We start from the raw sequence: 16,454 nt of genomic DNA on the forward strand, positions 1-16,454 counted from the left end.
AATATAATCACAGGGGATTGGCCATGGCTTTCTTGTGTTCAATATGCCAAAAGTATTGTCCTTGCCATGAACCAGAAGTAAATCACTCAAACTGTAGGCTCATGCCGTTCTCTTCAGGGAAAAGTCGACTTTTCAAGATTGTCTTAACGTGCAAATCAACTGAACATCAGAAATACTAAAGCTTCATTTGAGGGAAGAAAACCCAAAGGTCTATTTAAACAACATGAGGCTTATAATGTATATCCACACACTAGCATCTAAAAAGGTTTATTTATTTGATGTGAAATATAAAAAGAAAAGATAGTAGCATCCAAATATTTGGGTTCACATGGAGAAGAACATGTGGATAATGGATTTATTAAGAAGATGATTCTGAATGTCTGAATATAAAGAACAGTTCCTGTTCTTTGCTCAGAAAAGTGGCCTTGAAGTCTTTAGGAAGAAGTTCCTCATGAGAAGAAATCTCATTAAACTTTCAGTGTGACCTATTTTAAGCTTGACTGGAAAATACATAATTGTTCCATTTGAAACCAGGAAGTAGAGCAAGTCAACATCCTTTATAGCCAAGTCAATATAAAAAGTGCCTGTTTATAGATAGGTGCCATAACTTTCCACAGGAAAATTGACAGTTTCCAATTTATAGCTTCTGAATGGAACCACATTGGTATGTGAAATTAGTTAAATAGTTCTCATTACTTTATAGGCACATTCTACATGCGCATGTGCATATGCATTCGGTTAAATCATTTTTACCAAATAATTTTATAAAATCTGCCTTTTGCCCTGATTCTGTCATAATTTTCAGGGACCTTTTCTGTCATTTTATTTATATTGCCCTCTGGAGATGGCTCTCAGCAATTTACCTACCCCAATTATTGTTTATATTTTGTCCTTGTGTCTTATTGATTCAAAGCTACATGTAATTGTTTTTAGCTATGCTTCTGTATTAGGTGATGTGATCCACCTTTCAAAACCATTTTACAAAGAACAGTGCTTTTGGACTCCTGTGTTCTGGTGGTGTTTTTGTCAATGCAGAGACACTAACTCACCGTTGAGACTCATTGAGGTCATTGAAAACATGTCTGTGTTCGATTGACTCCCCTCAAATTCCAGTGAGTAGCCATAATGAGTGACTTACCTAGCTCTCTATGACTGAGGTGTATAATTCATTTTATTCCTCAGAAACATATTTTAACTCTATAGAAATACAAGTTTCATTTTTTTTCCTACACACACCCACCCACCCACCCAACATGATATTAAACTAGATATGTCCCATATGTAGAGGAATTCTATAAGAAAAAGTGAGGCATTTGTGACTGTGTTTATTTTATCTACCTATCTATCTATCTATCGTCTATCAATCATCTATGTATCTATCACCTGCCTCTATCTATCTATTCTTAACTTATGCCTCTATACCTAGATAGTATAAAATCAGATCTATATCCAGGTGTAGATCCAATGATAGATAGATAAGGAGATAGATAGATAGAGATCATTTCTTTTTTTCTGAGAAAAAGATGGGAAAAAGAGGAAAAGACATATTTAACACACATTATCTTATTTTATGGATTGGTTTAAAATAGACTTAGCATTTGTCAACAACTTTTCTTCCTCCCTCTTATCCCCACTTGATGGCAATGTCCTTGAGGGACACTGTCCCAAAAGAAATGTGGGTGGAAAAGAAGGTAAAATCATATTATATCCATTCTACTACCTACATATAGAAGGCCTGGTAAAGAGCACAGAAAATCAAACATTGGTTCTCCATTAATTTTAATTATAATTGGTTTGAATTTTTGCAAATGGTTCTCAAACTTGTTTCTTTTAATACAGTGTGTGTCTGAACAAGGTTCATTGGCAACTGGTTGGTTAGCTCTTTAAAAATGTAGCTTCTAATTATCAATGGTGTTAACCACAGGAATTCAACTTGTATTATATCCTGATAAAGTCCTTTCAACACTGTGATTATTAAACCATCTGGTTTTCTTTCACAATCTGAATCTGAAGACAACTGTGTTTATTAAGGGCACCAGGTTCTGATAATTCAGAAACCTGTCTATAAACATGCATTAGGGGATTTGGGATGGGTGTGAGGAATAAAAATTATAGATACAATAGCCAGTATGTATTAAATCAGCAATAACAGCAATCATACTACACCACCATCAAACCAAGGTTTGATGGATATAAGCATGTAACCGATTACCTTATCAGAGTACGGCAGAAAACCAGGTGTCTTGTTGGGCTCTAATTGAGAAGCCAGATGGAGACTGGCAGTCGGCGTGGCATTCCTTGAACACGCAGGACCACAGGAGGCAGTGAGCCATTGGTTCGTATTTCTATTTGCCCATAGCCAGAATTGCCCTTAGGAGTAAGAACAGATTTCCCAAGCTATGCATATCCCAGCAAACATACTTTGCTCTAGTACACAGCAAACAACAGATTCTGTTGTAACAGACACTTTCTAGTTTTTATGAACACTTCTAATTATTTTAATGTAAGGAAAGGAGGTGAATCCAAATACAAAAATGATATGAAGAAACTAGGGGGAGTAAATTATTTTCCTAAGATCTCCATTTGGGTTGCATAAAAATGCTCACGTAGGAGGCTATTAATGCGTTTTCCATGAATTACAACATTGTACTCACTCCATCTTCAGAAGAAAAATATGAAATCTCAGTTAGGAAACAATGTTCTTGCCCACATGGAAATGAATTAGTGAATCTTGGCAGATTATGGAGGTGTGTGAAGAATAAAAAGTTGTAGCAGATTTCCAAGCAGCCTTTCCATATTTAGAAAGCATTCCAAAGCAGAACAAGTACATTGTAAAGGACTAAGAGTGTTGAGCATGCTAGCCCCCTTAGCTGTGACTCTCTAGACATTTCACTTGTTTCCCTTCCTTATTGCAGAAAGCTGCATGGGAGGAGGGGACAAAGTAAGGACCGCTATAGAAACGGGGAGTGGGGTCAAACAGAACTGCTCAGGAGGGAGCTTCTTGTTGCCCAAGTGCGGGCAGGCTTTGTATTAGCCCAGCTGCTTTTCCCCAGTGGGGAGTTTAACAGAATTGCTTTTCTGCATCACAGGCCACAGGGAGCCTTATGTCACAAGCACCTAGGATCCATTCCAAGGTGTCACACTGCATGCTTTGGTGTCACATTTACAATCCAAAGAAACTCCTTTGCTTAACTGTTTTTTACATTCCTGTGCAGAGGTGTAGATTTGACAATGAACCAAGTGGAGAAGCACCATTTAGAAACACTATATATTGTGAAAAAAGTAGATAGAAAGTATGGGGTGGATAGAATCATGGCTCCTCCAAAGATGTTCTCTTCCTCATCCATGGAAACTGTGAAGATGACAGCAAGGAGGCTTTGCAGATGTAATTAAGAATCTTGAAGTGGGGACATGATCCTGGATTATCTAAGTAGACCCAATAACATCACAGGAGGCAGTACAAGTAGAGAATCCCTCAGGGCTGTGGTCAGAATTACATGGGACTATAGAAAAATGGTCAAATACATGCAATATTGTTGGCCTTGGAAGCTGGAAGCAGGGAGCAATAAACCACAGAATGTGGTGCCTTCTTGATGGCCAGCAAGGAAAAATATTCCCCAGAAAGTAATGGAACACCGCTAACACTGATTTTCACCTAGTTAAGGCCCAGGTTAGACTTTCAAGCTACAGAACTGTAAAAGAATACATTTCCCTTGATTTTAAACCAACTGTATGAGGACTTATTTCGGCACCAATGGAAAACTGATGCGGTGTCTAATAAAGCTACCTTTGTAGGTGATCAATGATAGTTTACAACGTCCTTCTATTAAGCCTTTGTTCATACATCTCCCTCCCCTATCATATTTGGGGATAAAAAAATATCCCTGTTGACCCACCTAACCTTTAGCAAGGGATTGTTCCTTTTAATGTATCTGGTGACGTAAAAACAAACAAACAAACAAACAAACAATATATCAGCTCCCATTTTAAATTCAGAGGATTCTCTTTTCCCCTAAATATCCCATTTCAATTCATTTGTTTTTAATGCCTAAATCAGCACAAGGATGGGCAAGAGCAGTTGTCTCAAAAACTAAATTCAAATACTATAACTCATTAAAAGGAAGTATATATTTCAAGTACATATAGAATATTCTCTACAATAGAGCATATATTTGGCCATACAGTGAGTTTCAGTGTATTTAAAAAGATGGTAGCCACACAAACACAAAACACGTGTTTTCTGACCACAATGAAATTATATTAGAGATCAACAGTAGGAAAGATATCTAGAAAATCATCCAATATTTGGAAATCACATAATTCACTTTAAATAACCCAATGGTCAAAGAAGTGTAATTAGAAAGAATTTAGACCAAATGAAGATAAAAACAAAGCCATATAGACATTTAAGGGATGAAGTTAATGCAGTATTTTGAGAGAAATTTATCTCATCAAATGTTTCCATAGAATAGAAAATAATGGTCTAAAACTAATTATCTAAGATTCTACCTTAAAGCTAGAAATAAATGAACAAATTGAACTCAAACAAGCAGAAGGGGACAGATAATTAAGATAAAAGGAGAAATTAATCAAATACAAAACTTCTGTCCTCTAGACCAAAACAGAAAAAAAAATCAATAAAAGCAAAATTAATTCTTAAAAAGATCAATGTAACTGATAAACTTCTAGCCAGATAGATCAGGAGAAAAAGAGAGGAGATAGATATCACCAATATCAGAAATAAAGGAAAGATATCACTATACATTCTATAGACTTTAAAAGAATAATAAGGGAGGATTATGATAAAATTTATGACATTAAGTTCAGTAACTCAGACAAATGGGCAAATTCCTTAAAAGAAACAAACTAATAAATTTAATCCCAAAAGAAACAACCTGAAGAGTCCTATAGCTACTAAAGAAATGTAACTGATAATCCAAACAAACAAATGCCTCAAGAAAAAAAAAAAAAAAGTCCAGGAGCAGTTGGCATCACTGGTAATTCCTACCAAAAAATTTAAGGAGAAACAAGATTATTTCTAAACATACTACTGAAGAAAAAGGAGAAGAAGAAGGAGGAGGAGGAGAAAGAGAAAGAAGAGAGGGCACTTTTCAAATTATTTAATGAGCCAGCATTACTCTGATAAAATCAGACAAAGGTAGTACCAAAAAAAATATAGATATCTCTCAGGAATAAAGAAAAATATTTTTTATAAAATACAATCAGAAAAATACAATAAAATGATAATATAAAATTATCCAATGGAGTTCATCTCAGGAGTACAAAGTTTGTTCAACACTGGAAAAATCAACCAATGTACTTCACCATGTCAAGAAACTAAAAGTAAAAATCATATGATTATTTCAATATATATTCAAAAAGTTTTTGATGAAATTCAACATCCATACTAGAAGTTTTCTTAACCCGACAAAGGGTATCTATGAAGAATCTATAGCACGAGAAGCAAGGTGGCAGAAGAGAAGCAGACTGAAATGACATCAGACCCCAGAAGTTCAGCTAGATAGGTATCAAACCATTTTGAACGCCTATACACTCAACAGGAGATGGAAGAGAAGAAGAGCAGCAATTCTAGAAACAGAAAATCAACCACTTTCTGAAAGATAGGACATGCGAGAAGTGAATCCAAAGCAATGGGAAGACAGACCATGGGAGGAGGGGCCAACTCCCAGCAAGCATCGGAGCAGTGGAGCACAAAATCAGAATTTTAGAAGTCTGCTCCACTGAGGGACATCACTCCAGAGGCTAAGTGGGGGTGGAGCCCTCGCAGGAACAGTGTGGTCTCAGGTCCCGTGGGGTTACAGAAAGGTCAGGGGTGTTGGACCATGGCAGAGCTGCCAGGTATTGGAATGGGGAAGCCGACTATAGAAACAGACCTGGAGAGTAAGTTTTCAGATCAGAGTTACCTTAAACCATGATCCAAGGCACAGTTGGGCTACTGCTCTTTAAGCGGGGACCCCACAAGTGGCAGATCTGGGGAGACTCACCTTCCTCCTCCAGGGGGAGCAGCATGGCAAGAATCTGCTGGGTTTAGAGACTCTAAACATGGTCATGCACCAGAGATAGAAACACCCAGTCACAGGCTGGGTGAGCTCAGAGTGCAGCCAGAGACCAGGGAGATGGGAGGGACTGACGGCTTATCTCTGAGGGCACACTGGGGAGTGGGGTCCTGAGCTCTTGGCTCCTCTGGGACAGAGACTGGGCAGCTGCCATCTTCATTCCGGTCCTCCAGAGCTCTACAGAAAGTGCTCAGGGAACAAAAGCTCCTGACCAGGAACCCGAGCAGATTACTTAGCCCAGTCCCTGGCAAGGGTGGTACAATTCCACCTCCAGCAAAGACATTTGAGAATCACTACAACAGGCCCCTCCCCCAGAAGATCAGTGAGAACCTACGGCCAAGACCAAGCTCACTGATCAAGGAGAACAGTGGAACTCCAGAGCTAGGGGAAAGCAACACATAGAACTCATGGCTTTTCCCCCATGATCGTTTCATCTTTCAAAGTTAATTTCTTTTAATTCTAATTTTTTTTCTTATTCTATTTTTTTTAACTTTTCCTCTTTCCTCTTTTAACGTTTTTTAACTGGTTTATCTTAACCATACCTTGCTTAAAAAAATCTTTTTAAACCTTCATTGTTAATAGTCATATTTTATCCCTTCATTGTATTTAAACTTATTTTTTGTATACATATAAGTTTTTTTTTTTCTAAAAAATTTTGGGGTACAATTTCTTCTAATAGATCAAAATATATCCTAATCTAGCACATGGCTTTGTTCTAGTCTCTAGCCTGAGCACATTCCCTACTCTTTCTTTATTCTTTTTCCAACCAACTTATCGTTTACTTTTTAGAATTTCTTTAAAATTCTCGTCTTTTTTTACAATCATATTCCATCCCTTCATCATGTTAACCTTTATTTTATATATATATATATTTTTTCCTTTCTTTCTTTAAAATTTTGGGAAGTAGTTTCTTCTAAGAAACCAAAATATACCCAACATCAAGTGGGTGGCTATGTTCTACACACCAGTGTGTGTGTGTGTGTGTCTGTGTGTGTGTGTGTGTAATTTTTTTATTTTTATTTCTTTTTCTCCCCTTTGTTCTCTCCCCAGTTTTGGATGTCTTCTGATTTGGTTAGCATACATTTTTCTGGGATTTTTGCCACCCTTTTAGTAGTTTATTCTCTCATTCATATATTCTTATTTGGATAAAATGACAAGGCGGAGAAACTCACCACAAAAAAAAAAAAGAACAAGAGGCAATACCAATGGCTAGGGACCTAATCAATATGAATATTGGTAATATGTCAGAACTAGAGTTCAGAGCGATGATTTTCAAGGTGCTAGCTGGGCTTGAAAAAGTATGGAAGATATTAGAGAAATGCTTTTTGGAGAAATAAAATCTCTTTCTGGAGAAATAAAAGAACTAAAATCTAACCAAGTTAAAATAAAAAAAGCTATTAATGAGGTGCAATCAAAAATAGAGGCTCTTACTACTAGGATAAATGAGGCAGAAGAGAGATTAGTGATATAGGAAACCAAATGATGGAGAATAAAGAAGCTGAGCAAAAGATAGACAAAAAACTACTGGACCACAGAAGGAGAATTTGAGAGATAAGGATACCATAAGATGAAACAATATTAGAATAACTGTGATTCCATTAGAAGAAGAAAGAGAGAGATGGCAGAAGGTATATTGGAGCAAATTATTGGAGCAAATTATAGTAGATAATTACCCTAATATGGCAAAGGGAACAAGCATCAAAATCCAGGAGGCACAGAGAACCCCCATCAAAAACAATAAAAATAGGTCCATACCCCATCATCTAATAGTAAAACTTATAAGTCTTAGTGACAAAGAAAATCCTGTAAGCAGCTCAGGACAAGAGTCTGTAACATACAATGGTAGAAATATTAGATTGGCAGCAGACTTATCCACAGAGACCTGGCAGGCCAGAAAGAGCTGGCATGATATATTCAGAGCAGTAAATGAGAAAAGTATGCAGCCAAGAATAATATATCCAGCTAGGCTACCATTGAAAATAGAAGGAGAGATAAAAATCTTTCAGGACAAACAAAAATTAAAAGAATTTGCAAACACCACAACAGCCCTACAGGAAATACTGAAAGAGGTCCCCTAAGCAAAGAGAGAGCCTAAAAGTAGTAGACCAGAAAGGAACAGAGACAATATACAGTAGTCACCTTACAGGCAATACAAGGGCACTAAATTCATGTCTTTCAATAGTTACCCTGAATGTAAATGGTTAAATGCCCCAATCAAAAGACATAGGGTATCAGAATGGATAAAAAAACAAGGCCCATCTATATGCTGTCTACAAGAAACTCATTTTAGACCCAAAGACACTTCCAGATTTTAAATGAGGGGGTGGAAAAGAATTTAACATGCTAATGGACATCAAAAGAAAGCTGGGGTGGCAAACCTTATATCAGGTAAATTATATTTTAAGCCAAAAAGAGTATAATAAAAGATGAGGAAGGACACTATATCATACCTAAAGTGTCTGTCCAATAAGAAGATCTAACGATTTTAAATATCTATGCCCTTAACATGGGAGCAAGCCAACTATATAAACCAATTAAAAACAAAATCAAAGAAACACATTGACAATAATACAGTAGTAGTATTGGACTTTAACACTCCCCCTCACTGAAATGGACAGATCATCTAAGCAAAAGATCAACAAGGAAATAAACGCCTTAAATGACACACTGGACCAGATGAACATCACAGATATATTCAGAACATTCCATCCCAAAGCAACAGAAGACACATTCTTCTCTAGTGCACATGGAATATTCTCCAGAATAGATCACATCCTGGGTCACAAATCAGGTCTCAACTGGTACCAAAAGATTGGGATCATTCCCTGTATATTTTTGGACCACAATGCTCTGAAGCTAGAACTCAATCACAAGAGGAAAGTTGGAAATAACTCAAGTACATGGAGGCTAAAGAGCATCCTACTAAAGAATGAATGGGTCAACCAGGAAATTAAAGAAGAATTGAAAAAATTCAAATGACAATGAAAACACAACTGTTCAAAATCTGTAGGACACAACAAAAGCGGTCCTGAAAGGAAAATACATAGCAATACAAACCTTTCTCAAGAAACAAGAAAGGTCTCAAATACACAACCTAACCCTACACTTAAAGGAGCTGCAGAAAGAACAACAAAGAAAGCCTAAACCCTGTAGGAGAAGAGAAATAATAAATATCAGAGCAGAAATCAATGAAATAGAAACCAAAAAAAAAAAAAAAAAAAAAGTAGAACAGATCAATGAAACTAGGAGCTGGTTCTTTGAAAGAATTAATAAGATTGATAAAACCCTGGCCAGACTTACCAAAAAGAAAAAAGAAATGACCCAAATAAATAAAATCATGAATGAAAGAGGAGAGATCACAATCAACACCAAAGAAATACAAACAATTATAGGAACATATTATAAGGAACTATACGTCAGCAAATTTGACAATCTGGAAGAAATGGATGCATTCCTAGAGGCATATAAACTACCAAAACTGAACCAGAAAGAAACAAAATCTGAACAGACCCATAATCAGTAAGGAGATCAAAGCAGTCATCAAAAATCTCCCAACAAACAAGAGCCCAGGCCAGACAGCTTCCCAGGAAAATTCTATGAAACATTTAAAGAAGAATTATTTCCTATTTTCCTGAAACTGTTCCAAAATATAGAAATGGAAGGAAAACTTCCAAACTCACTTAATGAGGCCTTGATCCCAAAGCCAGACAAAAACCCCACCAAAAAGGAGAATTACAGACCAATATCCTTGATGAACACAAATGTGAAAATTCTCACCAAAATACTAGCCAATAGGATCCAACAGTAAATTAAAAGGATTATTTACCACGACCACATGGGATTTATTCCTGGGCTGCAAGGTTGGTTCAACATGCACAAATCAATAATGTGATACAATACATTAATAAAAGAAAGAACAAGAACCACATGATACTCTCAAAAGCATTTGAGAAAGCATTTGAAAAAGCACTTGACAAAGTATAGCATCCTTACTTGGTCAAAACTCTTCAAAGTATAGGGATAGAGGGTACATACCTCAATATCATCAAAGCCATCTATGAAAAACCTACAGCAAATATCATTCTCAATGGCGAAAAACTGAAAGTGTTTCCCCTAAGGTCAGGAACATGGCAGGATGTCCAGTATCACCACTGCTATTCAACATAGTACTAGAAGTCCTTGCTTTGGCAATCAGACAACAAAAAGAAATAAAAGGCATCTGAATTAGGAAGGAAGAAGTCAAACTCTCACTCTTTGCAGATGATATGATATTTTATGTAGAAAACCCAAAAGACTCCACTCCAAAACTGCTAGAACTCATACAGGAATTCAGTAAAGTGTTATGATATAAAATCAATACACAGAAATCAGTTGCATTTCTATACACCAATAGCAAGACAGAAGAAAGAGAAATTAAGGAGTCAATCCCATTTACAATTGCACCCCAAACCATAAGATACCTATACATAAACCTAACCAAAGAGGCAAAAATCTGTACTCAGAAAACTATAAAGTACTCATGAAAGAAATTCAGGGAGACACAAAGAAATGGAAAAACGTTCTCTGCTCATGGATTAGAAGAACAAATATTTTGAAAGTGTCTATGCTACCCAAAGCAATCTACACATTGAATGCAATCCCTATCAAAATACCATCAATTTTTTTCAAAGAAATGGAACAAATAATCCTAAAATTTCTATGGAACCAGAAAAGACCCTTAATAGCCAGAGGAATGTTGAAAAAGAAAGCCAAAGTTGGCAGTATCACAATTCCAGACTTCAAGCTCTATTACAAAGCTGTAATCATCAAGACAGTTTGGTACTGGCACAAAAACAGACACATAGAGCAATGGAACAGAATAGAGAGCCCAGAAATGGACCCTCAACTCTACAGTCAACTAATCTTCAACAAAGCAGGAATGAATGTCCAATGGAAAAAAGACAGTCTCTTCAACAAATGGTGATGGGAAAATTGGACAGACACATGCAGAAGAATGAAACTGGACCATTTCCTTACACCACACACAATTACAGACTCAAATGGATGAAAGATCTCAATGTGAGACAGGAATCCATCAAAATCCTTGAGGAGAACACAGGCAGCAACCTCTTTAACCTCAGCCACAGCAACTTCTTCCTAGAAACATCGCCAAAGGCAAGGGCAGCAAGGGCAAAAATGAACTATTGGGACTTCATCAATATCAAAAGCTTTTGCACAGGAAAGGAAACAGTCAACAAAACCAAAATACAACTGAGAATGGGAGAAGATATTTGCAAATGACATATTAGATAAAGGGCTAGTCTCCAAAACCTAGAAAGAACTTATCAAACTCAACACCCAAAGAACATATAATCTAATCAAGAAATGGGCAGAAGATACGAACAGACATTTCTGCAAAGAAGACATACAAATGGCCAACAGACATGAAAAAGTGCTCAACATCACTGGGCATCAGGGAAATATAAATCAAAACCACAGTGAGACACCGCCTCACACCAGTCAGAATGGCTAAAATTAACCAGTCAGGAAATGACAGATGTTGGAGAGGATGCAGAAAAAGGGGAACCCTCTGACACTATTGGTGGGAATGCAAGCTGGTGCAGCCACTCTGGAAAGAAGCATGGAGGTTCCTCAAAAAGTTGAAAACAGAGCTATCCTACGACCCAGCAATCTCACTACTGGGTATTTACCCTAAAGATAAATTGTAGTGATCTTAAGGGGCACGTGAACACGAATGTTTATGGCAACAATGTCAACAATATCCAAACTATGGAAGAACCTAGATGTCCATCAACAGATGAACGGATAAAGAAGATGTCGTGTGTGTGTGTATGTATGTATATTTATATGATATACACACATACATATATACATGTACATATATATACCCATACATACATACATAGTATTCCATATATTCAAACAAAATATTGCTGTTCTTCAGTTTTGTTTGTGGAATTTGAAATTACTCAAATTTAAAATAAATTACTGGACTGTGGAAATTAAAAAAAATACATAAAAAACCATAAAAAATACATTAAAAAAACAATATACATACATAGTATTCCATCGTGTGTGTGTATATATGTGTGTGTATGTATATATACATATATACATATATATTATTTGTATATATACATATATATGTACATATACTACATACTACATATATACATATATGTATATATACACACACACACACATATACACAGACACACATATCCCCAAGACAGCATGGTACTGGCATAAAAACAGACACATAGACCAGTGGAACAGAGTAGAGAGCCCAGATATGGACCCTCAACTCTATGGTCAGTTAATCTTCGACAAAACAGGAAAAAATATACAGTGGAAAAAAGACAGTCTCTTCAATAAATGGTGCTGGAAAAACTGGGCAGCTATATGTAGAAGAATGAAACTCGACCATTCTCTTACACCATACACAAAGATAAACTCAAAATGGATAAAAGACCTCAACGTGAGACAGGAATCCATCAGAATCCTAGAGGAGAACATAGGCAGTAATCTCTTTGATATCAGCCACAGCAACTTCTTTCAAGATATGACTCCAAAGGCAAAGGAAACAAAACCCAAAATAAACTTTTGCGACTTCATCAAAATCAAAAGCTTCTGCACAGCAAAGGAAACAGTCAAGAAAACAAAGAGGCAACCACGGAATGGGAGAAGATATTTGCAAATGACAGTACAGACAAAAGATTGATATCCAGGATCTATAAAGAACTCCTCAAACTTAACACACACAAAACAGACAATCATATCAAAAAATGGGCAGAAGATATGAACAGACACTTCTCCAATGAAGACATACAAATGGCTATCAGACACATGAAAAAATGTTCATCATCACTAGCGATCAGGGAGATTCAAATCAAAACCACACTGAGATATCACCTTATACCAGTTAATGGCCAAAATTAGCAAGACAGGAAACAACATGTGTTGCAGGGGATGTGGAGAAAGGGGAACCCTCTTCCACTGTTGGTGGGAATGCAAGTTGGTGCAGCCACTTTGGAGAACAGTATGGAGATTCCTCAAGAAATTAAAAATAGAACTTCCCTATGACCCTGCAATTGCACTACTGGGTATTTACCCCAAAGACACAGATGTAGTGAAAAGAAGGGCCATCTGTACCCCAATGTTTATAGCAGCAATGGCCACGGTTGCCAAACTTTGGAAAGAACCAAGATGCCCTTCAACGGACGAATGGATAAGGAAGATGTGGTCCATATACACTCTGGAGTATTATGCCTCCATCAGAAAGGATGAATACCCAACTTTTGTAGCAACATGGACGGGACTGGAAGAGATTATGCTGAGTGAAATAAGTCAAGCAGAGAGAGTCAATTATCATATGGTTTCACTTATTTGTGGAGCATAACAAATAGCATGGAGGACATGGGGAGTTAGGAGGAGAAGGGGAGTTAGGAGAAGTTGGGGGAAATTAGAAGGGGAGGTGAACAATGAGAGACTATGGACTCTGAAAAACAATCTGAAGGGTTTGAAAAGGTGGGGGTGTGGGAGGTTGGGGAACCAAGTGGTGGGTATTAGAGAGGGCACGGACTGCATGGAGCACTGGGTGTGGTACAAAAACAATGAATACTGTTATGCTGAAAATAAAAAAAATAAAATAAAAAATAAAGAAAAATTTGAAAATTAAAAAAAAACAACAACATAAAAAATACATTAAAAAAAACAACATACATACATAGTATTCCATTGTGTGTGTGTGTATATATGTGTGTGTGTGTATATATATACATATATACATATATTATATGTATATATACATATATGTACATATACTACATACTAGATATTATATGTATATATACATATATATGTGCACATACTACATATATACATATATGTATATACACACACACACACATATACCCATACACACATACATGCAGCCATCAAATGAAATGAAATCTTGCCATTTGCAACAACGTGGATGGAAGTAAAGGGTATTGTGAAGAATGAAATAAGTCAATCAGAGAAAGACAATTATCATATGATCTCCCTGATATGAAGAATTTGAGAGGCAAAGTGGGGGGTTGTGGGAGGTAGGGAAGGAAAAAATGAAACAAGATGGGATCAGGAGGGTAACAAACTACAAGAGACTCTTAATTTTACAAAACAAACTGAGGGTTGCTGGGGTTGGGGGGGTGTGGAGAGGGTGGTTGGGTTATGGTCATTGGGGAGGGTATATGTTATGGTGAGTGCTGGGAAGTGTGTAAGCCTGGCGATTCACAAACCAGTACCTCTGGAGCAAATAATACAGTATATGTTAATAAAAATAATTCTAAAAAAGGAATCTATGGCTAACATTAATCTCAATTACCCTCAAAGGTAATAAATTATACGTTTTACCCCAAAGACTGGGAAAGTCACAAGAGAGAAGGAAGCAGAAGTAAAAGACATAAAGATATTAAAGGAGAAACCAAGCATTATTTTTTTGATCAAAGAACATGATCATCTACTTAAAAAAAAAACCAAAACTACTCGATCTAATAAGTGAGTTTATGTCACAGGATAGTTTTTGTTTTAATTAATTGACATTTCCTAAATTTACATGATCAGACAAAGGACATAGAAAAACCAAAATAATTTTTCTTTTTTTTTTTTTTTTTTTTTTTAAAGATTTTATTTATTTATTTATTTGACAGACAGAGATCATAAGCAGGCAGAGAGGCAGGCAGAGAGAGAGGAGGAAGCAGGCTCCCCGCCGAGCAGAGAGCCCGATGCGGGGCTCGATCCCAGGACCCTGAGATCATGACCTGAGCCGAAGGCAGCGGCTTAACCCACTGAGCCACCCAGGCGCCCCCCAAAATAATTTTTAATGAGAAGAGCAAAATTGGATGACTTACACTACTTGATTTCAGAACTAATGATAAAGCTACTGTATGCAAGGCTATCTGGTCTTGACATAAAGTAGACATATAGGTCAATGGAACTGAATAGGTCAGTTCAAAATAAATGCATACATGAGCATTTGATTTTTGACGGTGTTAGCCAAATAAATCAATAGGGCAGGGATACCTTTTCAACAAATGGTGAGAGAATAACTGAATATCCATACTTCTTTATACCAAGTTTTAAAAAATGAGTCAAAATGGATCACAGGCCTAAACATCTAATTCAAAACTATAGAACTTCTAGAAAACATAGAAAAAACATTTTTTTTTTTAAATTTGGTTAGGTGAAAATTTGTTTTATAGCACAAACCACAGGAGAAAAATTTATTTTGTTTATAGAGTAGGGAGTTTCATTTCCATATTTCCAGTATTGAGAAGATAGATATGAAAATTCATTAAGATTTTGGAGATGATCTCATTTCAAAATAACCGAGCTAGAGTACCCATTTGGGACTTCATTATCACCATTAGGGTCTAGTTGTCTATCTCATGGTTTTAATTTTTACTTTTATATATTATAGGTTTTATCTCACCTAGGTATAAACTCCTTGAAAGTCATCTTTGACACATCTTGCTAACATGATTTATTAGATAAAGGGATAAAAAAGTAAGCTAACTGGCATGGACCTGAGTGTTTGTTTTTTTATAATTACATGAAATCTCTCAGGAAAAAGTAGGTCACTGTTAAGATAGAAAGACAGGGATGGAGGTCTTCGTGATAGACAGGAGATGCACAGACAAGCAAGAACCCACTGTGTCACCTCTCTTCCACCTCTTTTCCAAACAGTGATGATCTGGCACGATGCTCTAGCTCTGTCTGAACAATGGGGCTCCCTTGACTTCAGCAACTCCAGATTATGAAATATACTCAACAGATGGTGATGATGATCCATCTTTTTGTTCATACACAGGTTGATGTCTTGTGAATTTTCCTGTTCTGATTCCCGCCACAGTGCATCTCTGTTATATCTTCAAATGTTAGTTGCTTACACAAAGAAATTTTGCCAGGGATCTTAGGACTGACCAAATTTCTTTGTATTAGCAATGAATTATTAACTGTAGGTGTTTTAATGACAATGGAGAGATAAGAAAAGAAAGAACTAATATTTACTGAACTTCAATGCCATGCAAAGCCCTTTATAAGTTTTATCTTGTTCTGGTCTCAAAAATCTCACAAAATACTGATGATTTAGGTATTATTTCAGTTTTAGAAATGAGGAGGGGTGCCTGGGTGGCACAGTCCATTAAGTGTCCAACTCTTGGTTTTGACTCAGGTTAGGATCTCAAGGTTGTGAAACTCAGCATGGAGATGGCTTAAGACCCTCTCTCCCTCTGCCTCTTCCCCCTACACTCAGTCACTCTCTTTCTCTCTAAAATAAATAAATATTTAAAAAAAAAAAAAAAGAGGAAATTGTGCCTTAGTGATAATAAGGGAACA

Source organism: Lutra lutra, chromosome 6 (assembly GCF_902655055.1).
Source record: "Lutra lutra chromosome 6, mLutLut1.2, whole genome shotgun sequence".
In the NCBI taxonomy this organism is placed as follows: Eukaryota; Metazoa; Chordata; class Mammalia; order Carnivora; family Mustelidae; genus Lutra; species Lutra lutra.